General features: G+C 43.1%; 1 protein-coding gene across 2 annotated transcripts in view; it reads left to right on the top strand.

Annotated features, from left to right (window-relative positions):
* Nucleotides 1–873: 873 nt before the first annotated feature.
* RASGEF1B (RasGEF domain family member 1B) overlaps nt 874–9,165 on the top strand; it is a 35,317-nt gene continuing 27,025 nt past the window's right edge. Inside the window, exons 1-2 of one of the 2 annotated variants that reach the window (XM_081234881.1) lie at nt 925–978; nt 1,640–1,682. The gene's annotated coding sequence lies outside the window, so the exon portion shown is untranslated. Of the gene's footprint in view, nt 979–1,639; nt 1,683–9,165 lie in introns of both variants that reach the window. The other variant, XM_081234880.1, reaches the window with a different exon arrangement.

The following is a 9,165-nucleotide window of genomic DNA, read 5'->3' as shown; positions in this document are numbered from 1 at the left end:
ATCGTTTCTTCCCTCCAGCCTCTTTTTATTCGTACAAATTTTTATTAGAAAAAAAGCTTTACCGTTTTTCCTGAAATAGTTATCAAGTATCCAATGATAGAGCATGCGGTTACCATGACAGCACAGCCTTTACTGAGGTCAGACCTCCCCTCTTTGCCTCCAGAAACATATTTCACAGCAGTTCTCCTTTCTTTGTGGAACTTGTAACAACAGCCGCAATTTTACGTTTTGTTTGGGTGACCATTTGCTTAACGTTTGTCCACCACTTAACTGTAGGCTTCCTAATGGCAGGGACCAGCCTGGAGTGTGCCCCCAGCGTTTGGCACAAAGCCTAGCACTCAGGTTTTCTGTAAATATTTGCTGAGCGAATGTTCTTGTGGTTTCTCTCAGCTCTCTTCTGAAAATTAGACGGACAGTAACCTCTAGCTCATAATTATGTTAATAGATACTGTATAACAGGTCAGGCCGGTATTTACAGGTAGCACACAGGTAAACGAACACACACAGGAATACACATGACTGCACAAACAGCCCCCGGCAGGTGCCCTCAGGAGGAAACGCACGCCGTCCGAGCGAGCCGAACCAGGCTAGTTAAACACGCCTGCGCCGGGCTCCGCCGGCCTCCGCAGCGTGGGAGGACAACCGGCAGCCGCGCCACTGGAGTCCCGGGCCCCCGGGGACGCGTGGGCTGGCCGCGGGCGCCGGGGGCGGTGGCGGAGTGGGCGGTGAGCTGCGCCGTGATTGGTCCGCGGGGGCCGGCGGGGGGCGGGGCTGGCGGCGGGGGCGGACGCTCGAAGAGAAGGGGGTGTGCGCGGCTGCGGCGGCGGCGGTGGCTGCGGCGGCAGTAGTTTCAGTATAAACAAGGCACCCGACTGGTTGGACGGAATTTTTTGCGCGCTTTTGCTTCCTCTCCTTTGGTTGCGTTTGTGGGCACGCGGAAAACAGCCGGGAAGCCGAGGACCCCGGGTCCATCTGCAGGTGGGTTGTTCCCTGGTCAGCAGTTCTCACGGGAGAAACCGGAGCCCGGCAGCGGGAACGCGCCACCCTGCTACGCGCTGCGCTCTCCCAGGCGGCCCGGGAGCTGCGCGCGGAGCAGTCCGGATCTCTGACTGCGCCCCGGCTGCCGGTGCCCCTGGAGGCGGCGGGAGATTCTGGCCAGCGAGCGCTCGCTGGTGCAGAGCGTCCCGCAAAAGCGGGGGAAGAGGGGAGTCTTCCTGCCTGGCCGCTGAGGGCGTCTGGGGCCGCCCCGGGAGCGGACACGGTGCCGGCAGGTGCGGGCCCCAGCCACTGGGGCCCGGACGGGGACAGGCTTGGGTTTTGCTTTGCTTCTCTCGCCCCGATCCCGCAGCCAGGCCTTCTGTCTCGAGATCTTGGTAGTTTTTGAGGATTTGTCTGAGTTCTAGTCGCTTTCATCCTTTCTTCAACCTTTCTTCCCTTCCTGTGCACAGCTCGGTTGTTTCCTTCTACTTCTTGGCTAGTTTTCGTGAGTGTGTAGGGGGGTGGGTGGGCAGGTGGGGGTCCTGCTTATTTTTGGTGACGGAGCCTTATAATCTAAGGTCTGACTCTCAGGAAGAGACAAGGGAACAGAGGTCACGTGCTCGCCACTGACGAGGTGATATTCTTTCCTTTCTCCGTTCAGCTGGTAACTTGGGACACAACGCCTTGCTCTTGCCTGAGCTCAGGTGAGTCGTCTCGGGTCACCTGGCCGGGCGATAATAACGTGAACTGTGTGGACCTGGGGGCCTCCCGGGCTGCTAGCGGGGGGAAGCTCCTCTCTCTAGGGGAACCGTGGAAACAACTTCAGTGCTGTACAAGCGGAACAGGGCGGAACAGGGGGACTGGAGTGAAAGTGTGTGTGTCTGTCTGCGAACCACTAGAGTATTGATTCCCACCTTACCCCAACCTGATCCGCGCAGCTCAGGCGAAAGCAGCGTAGCTAGGTCCTCTGACAGTGCGGAGGGCGGCACAAGTGTAGTAAACCGCAGGAGGGGATCTCTAGGGAGCCACTTTCTCTTCTGAATATAGATGTGTCCGTCTTCGCCGACGAATTCGGTGGGTATAGTGTGTATGGATGAATATGCACAGAAATTTGTGTATGTGTGTTTGGGCAGAAGGCGTCTCCAAGGAGTTCTTCGTCAGCAGCACCATGTGACGATGGCCAGGGACCGCTGGTGTGCGTAGATCTATATTTAGCCCTGGATGATCTCTGATGGCCGAGAGAGGGTCTCTGAACTGAGTGCATAAAGGGGAAGAGTTCAGGGATCAGGGTTTTGCACTCTTGAATAATGTCTGGTACAGTCAGACTCAGATGGGGTGAATAATTTTTCTTTCCTCCCGAAAACAGTAGCTAGAGCTTGGCATGTGATAGCTGTGTCTTAGTTTAAAACATGGACCATGGTGATAAGCCTGTGCTAAGAAACAAGGAGGTTACAGTTAACCAGAGTATATGCCTGATTGGAGATTTGGAAGGAAAACAACTAGTCAGGTGAGGTTTAGAGCAAATGTAGAATTGACTTCTAAAAGGAAAGAAAAATTCTTGGCTGTCGAGATTTTCATAGCAGATTAAAAAGTGTGGCAGCTTGTTAGGTCCTATCATTAATGTTTAGTTTATGGGGGGGGGGCAATTGTTGGGCCAAGGAGGACCTAAGGCACTTGACAGAAGTCAGGGTTCACAAACGGTGCTCTGTTATGCCTTTCAAACAGGTTTTCTGGCAAAATGGAGAAGATCGGCTACTGATTAGCAAGTATCTTGTTGGCATTCTTCCAGGACATGTGGGTCAATCCTTTGTTTTCCTAGAGGTGGCAATATTTCTGGCTACTAAGTGTAGTACTTTTCAGTGGTCTAATGGAGTGTTAAATTCTTAGAATTGATTTCTCCCCTGGTACATTTTCAGTCTTGCTCCATTTTATATGCTCCACTAGACATTTAATCTGATTCCTGAGATCATTCTGTCTTTTGGAACAGAAAATCACCATAAACTATTTATATTTACTGTTTTTTTAAAACTTAATTTATTCTTAGGCATATATTGTTAAATATTTTAATTTTTTATTATTTATCATAATAATTCACATTTCTTATATTATTACTAACATTACATTCTTAAAGTCTAACTACTGGCCAATAAACTACAATAGACCAAAAAAAAAAAAATCAATTGAATAACACCTATCTAGGAAAAAGTAAGAAAATTGAAGGGACAAAGCTAGGTGACTGTTTATGTTGGTAAGTTACCTAATATGGCACCGGAAGTGGTGGGATCAACTTTATCAATCTCCAGAGGTGGCCTGGAAGAATTAGACTTTGGAGGAGCATTTGGATGACCCCAAAGAGAGTACCTGCTTGGACAGGAGATGAGAAAATTAGGGTATCCTCCCTTACTTGGGAGAAGAATCTGGAATCCCTGAAGCAGGGACTTAGAATCTTGATTCTGGTGCCACAAATAATAAATGGAAAAACCATTATAACATTTTGTAAGGTCTTAAAGAGACAAATTGTATTGTTGAAAACACTGCTTAAGATTGATGGGATTTTTGTCTTTAGTGGTTGAATTCAGGTGTCACCCCCCCTTTAGTTGTCCTTTTTGGTTTTCCAGTTAAATCTATAAAAATTAGATTTGTGCAATGCTTGATTATCCTAGGATGACAGATGTAGCCTGGAGCTGTGGGCAGATTTCTGCCTTGGGAATAGAGCCTAGGGTTCTAATCAATCTGGAGCCCTAACAAGTCACTTACTCTCTCCCTATACCTGCAGGGTCTGTGAAATTGACGAGGTGTTGAACTAGATGACTTATGAGTCTCCTTTAGCTCTGTGTTAACTGATTTATCTCGCTGTACTATCTCCTCGTTCATTTGCACCCTTTATTAGCTGTGCAACAATGAAGGCTGAAGAATGGTCTGCAGTTAGATGTTCAGCTACTTGGTGTGTGGAAATGAAGAGAGGAGAGTGAAATTTCTTCTTATTGGTGAAAATTATGTAGAGATTTATTATCTGCTTGAGCTGTTTTTTGCTCTTGTTTTTCTCCTACAAGTGTATTTAAAAATGCTATTTTCAAGAAGTTTGAGTCAGGAAAATTGTTTGGACTTTTTAAGTCAGTGTTACTATTTTGTCATTTTAAAACCAGTCTTTTGGGCTTCCCTGGTGGCGCAGTGGTTGGGAGTCCGCCTGCCGATGCAGGGGACACGGGTTCGTGCCCCGGTACGGGAAGATCCCACATGCCGCAGAGCGGCTCGGCCCGTGAGCCATGGCTGTTGAGCCTGCGCGTCCGGAGCCTGTGCTCCGCAACGGGAGAGGCCACGACAGTGAGAGGCCCACATACCGCAAAAAAAAAAAAAAAAAACAGTCTTTTGACCAATCATTTTTTTCTCAGGTTTGTGTGTTTATTATTTCATTTCAAGGTACATTTATATCCGGAAGTAATTCAATTGATTCAAATTTTATTAGGAAGCCCTGGTATGAAAATGAGTTTAACACAGGGAGAGTACAAATTAGTCTTGTAAGAAAGGAAAGCACTTTATAGAATGCTAGTATCCTTCTATTTATCTAAAAGGGAAGAATGGAGGGGGGTGTGGGGTAAGGGTAATTTTTCAAGAACTTGCAGCCAAAAAAATAAAATTCTCCCGGTAACCATGTTCCACAATAAATTGTAAATAGAAAATTCTACTTGTTTACTGAATGTCCTCACTAAGTATGCTGAGGTAAACGGGGTTTAGAAACATAAACCCTTTTAGTAAAGGATGCTCCCCATTTGATATTCTATAATTTGGCTTGAGATCTGTCATGTATAAATGATTCAACTACTTATATCTGTGCTGTTCAAGGTAATGGCCAGTGCTGTTCAGTAAATAGCCACATGGGGATATATGAACTTAAGTTTAACTAAATTAAACAAACAAAAATTGCCCTAGCCCCATTTAAGTGTTCAATAATAGCTACGTGTGGTGAATGGCTGCTGTATTGAACAGAAGAGGAACATTTCCAATATTCCAGAAAGTTCTTTTTTGACAGCACTTAATTAGATAACGGTGATTCTGATTTTCCAGAAGACCACTTTTATTCCTCTGGGAAAATGACAATTAATTCTCATCATAGACAGGCACCCAAGACATAAGGAAATAAGACTGGCTTTATCTGTTTTCAACTGTATATCATGAGCAATGCCACTTTCCAAAGTTCAATAATATTCCACGATCCCAAACACCAATTTCTCAAATTTTTCCCCCAGAACTCTAATTATCCTTTGACTTTTCTAAACCAGCACCTACTGTTACTGCCAGAAAGCACTAATCCTTTCAAAGACAAGGCACGTGGAGCCATCTACTGTTAAGCTCAGGAACTGCATGGCAGTTGTAGATTAAAAACGTTGCAGGAAGAATGTCAACATGTGCTGTGATCAGTTCGTACAAAAAAAAATTAGTAAAGATTTATCTCATAGAAAGTTTTAAATGATTCTTCAGGCCCATTTCTAGTTGCCACGTCCTGAGTTGTTGTTTTGTGTCTTAATAAACTGCTGACAAGATATTCCCAAGACAAAAGATGACAAATTTTAGCTTTGTTTTTCTTCCAGGGAAACCAAAGATGGTAATTATTTGAGTCAGAATCCCTTTCATCCATTAATTAGGAATTAGTGAAGAAAAATTTAAGTAGCATCTAGGACAAATCAAGCAAAATGCACATTCATTTTTTAATGTGGAATCCTATAATAAATCAGGAAATACCACCATTTCATCATTGTAGAGAGAAATAGGACCTTCTTTCCTCAAAAATACTGATTATTTCCCCTTGACTGTGAAATCTACAAAGCATTTGGGGCTCAGTTCCAAAGAATGTACTTATCTGGGAGTTACTTACTTTTTGTTCACATGCCAAAGAAGTGAGTTGATTCTGAGTCGTCTACTCTGTTATGTTTGTAATCTCAACACAATACCTCTTTTTTCAAGGAGGTTTGCAGAGGTGTTGCATTTCTAGTGTCCAGAGATGCTGCTAGAAAGAAATGAGAAGATAATCTTTGAGACTTTTTTCAAGCTCAAAATAAGCATGTTTTATACAGTGTGGGAGACTTGACTTTTACTTTCCCCAACTTGAATCCATAGTTAGAGAAACACTCTCTGAGCTGACAGTCAGCACTTGTATTCTGAGATCCAGCCGTGCCAAAAGGAGGCTAAAAGTACTTGAGATCCCAGCTGGAGTAAAGTTGAAATATGTGAACTCTTTCTCATTCCGATCTCTGGAGCCTTAAATGAAAAAAGGAAGAGGCTGCATCTCACCAAAGTGCAAAGTTCCTTTGGAATTTAGATGGGAATTTGGGAACCAGTCATTGCCGGATCTTAAATTATCCTCTCCTCCCTAAACAAATATGCTTTCAAAGTTCAACTGTGATAGGGAGGGCTTCCTCTACCTCGTTTGGACACATGCCTAGCATTTGAACAGAAGCGAAAGGATAGCAATCAATATAAAGACATTGGACTTATTAAATATTTCACTGAGGTGCTCTATGATGGAATAGGGGCTGAAATAAACCTTTTTTTTTTCTTGGACTCCTACCTTTGCTATCTCATTCTCCTGAGTGTAAAGGAAATGCTGACTTGACATCCTGGCAGAGATTTACCAAACACCTAAAGCAGATGTTGAAGGATGGCTTTTGATTTAGTTCCCACACCCATCTTTTCCTGGCCCTCTTCCAATTTGAATTGTCACCTGAAACCACCTTAGACTGATGCACCTGCCTCCTCATAAATAACCTTGTGCAAAAGCAGTCACTAATTCAAACACAGTCTGTTGTTTCGAAAAAGGCAGCTTTTCATCTTGTGCTTTAGTTGGTTTGAAACCATTAGGCATGCCTTTCAAATCCATTCATCCCTTAAATCACCTAGAGCTTGCTTCCTTGCTGCTGGATCAATGTCATGCTGAACTTTTGCAGGGTCCTTGGAAGGACATGATATATCTTTGTGACTGAATTAGCTGCCCCCGTAAGATATCTTGTCTCTCAACCAACTTTTCAGCTTCCCAACTTAAATTTAAGAAAGAACATTAATCTTGTATACGTGTGTTGGATATCTTTTACTTCCCCTTGGGAAGTTTTCCAGAAGAACCACCAAAATCTGTTTCCCATTGTCTCATTGCCTCCCCCTTACCCCAAAGTGCTCCCTCAATGTCTGTGGGGGGGAGCTATTTAAATATCTCTACGCAAAAAAAAATCTCTATGCAAACCGAAAGAACTGTCTTTTTCATTCTCTTCAACGCCATTGGATCAGTACTACTAGAAGATATTTACATGTATTGGTTGATTTCTAAGGAGCCAGTCTTCAATGTGTTAAACCAAGGTTCCCTTCAGAACCACTATGTTCTCCTTCTTTGAGGAAGTAGATAAATACGATCCAGGTTCTGTACAGGCCAGCACATGTGCTTCCTAATCTGGGGTCTGAACTCCCTGAAAGTATATACAAACCTGTTGGTCGATTTCTCTGGGGGCAGTGTGTGGAGAAGTTTGTGATCTTCCTAAAAAGTTAAGAGCTACTGGCCAAACAGTACATTCTGAGTTTCCAGCAACTGGCTTACAAATGAAATTTTGCAAGGTGAGAATTGCTTGTGAGATTAACCTGTCCTCTGTCTTACCTTACTGGTAGTGATTTGAATAGAGTTAGCAGCTTTTTCAAGCGTCTCATATAAATCTCACCTTTTCCAAAGGAGTTAGCTACTTTGAAGTTTGACTTAACAGCAAATTAAGGCCAGTACTGAATGCTATCACATATTCTCATTTGGGAAATAGTCAGTTTTTCCTAAACCAGAGTTTTGGTCAGCAGGTCCCCATAGCAGGTACATTGGGTTGGGCAAAATTTGTGCTAAAGAAGGATGGCAGACAGTGGAGAAGTTGGTGTTGAGATTATGTTGGAAAGGGTAGAGAAGAGTAAATTGAGAGTTTATAGAACCCGACAGGCAGGAAATAGTAATTGTGAGAGCTGTAAAGAGAAGGTTTGCTGCAGATAAGAAGTCAGAGCTACGCTGAGATTAAAGAAAATAAATGGAAGCTGTGGGGTAGGAACCGCCTTACACTTAGCCCTTCTTCCACCGGGGAAGCTTTAGCAAATGGTTCCTGGAGTTAATAGCATCCGGGGCTAAATGCTTCCCTGGGTTCTCATGTGCAGCACTTGGATATTCTATGAATTTGTTTTCTTAAACAAGAACCAAGCCAATATTTAATATTCTGAACTTCACTTTCTTTTATTTCAGAACTGAAGCAGGTAGAACTAAAGTCTTGGATGTCAAATTTGAGTAATGCTGAACAAACAGTGGTTCTTGATGTGGGTAATAAGAAGAAAGGTACTTGAGAGGAAAAAAATCTACTATGTTTATCTGCTTAGGTGCTTAAAAATCCACTTCGCAAGCAGTACTTTCTGTGCCATTCTGCTGACCTTTCCCCTCGTTTATCAAATGCATCTATTACACAAGGCAGTTGATCTTTCTGGAAAATGGTTAGACTGGCCATTTGCTAGAGATTGTCCAGAAATTAGTTACATGTACCATGATCCATGATCTCTCTTTTGGTCATTTGTCTCATCAGATCTTTTTTACTGGAAATCTGTAAAGTACGTACAAGCAAGTATTACTGTATATCGTTGAATCTAAGATGGCATCCATTGTAAGATGCTCTTTTATTTTATATATTGCTAAAAAAAAGACTGTCAGTTAAACAGGTTTTCCTATCACTCAACTATTTATGTGCATCCCAATTTCAAAGAAAATAAAATATGAAGAAGTGTATATTAGAATTTCTGAAGTCTCTGTCTAGATAGGACTATGCTTTGATTGCAAAGGTCAGCAGCTTAAATACTTCTGTTGATAGTGTTGCTTTTTAATAAGAGTAATTAATGATGTTCGTACATCTTTGGGGCAAGGATTTATGTAGAACATGTAAAACATGTAAATTTTTCTAATAGCATGCAATTTGGGGCAGACTGACAGGCTTTTCATTTTATGGTTAAACATTAAAAGTTCAAAGAAGACCATTTGCAGTATAACATGATGTAGTGTAATAAATTTTGAACCTGGAATCTGAAGACCAGGTTTGAAACCCTGCCTGTTTGTCCCTTATCCCGATGTGTAACCCCAGCTGAGTAATGAAGTTTTTCTGAACCTGTGCTTATGCAGTCAAACAGAGTAAGGAT

The sequence above is a fragment of the Mesoplodon bidens genome, assembly GCF_964165515.1.
Source record: "Mesoplodon bidens genome assembly, chromosome: 1".
In the NCBI taxonomy this organism is placed as follows: Eukaryota; Metazoa; Chordata; class Mammalia; order Artiodactyla; family Ziphiidae; genus Mesoplodon; species Mesoplodon bidens.
Note: the sequence above shows the minus strand (reverse complement) of the source record. Positions and strands in the feature narration are given on the sequence as shown.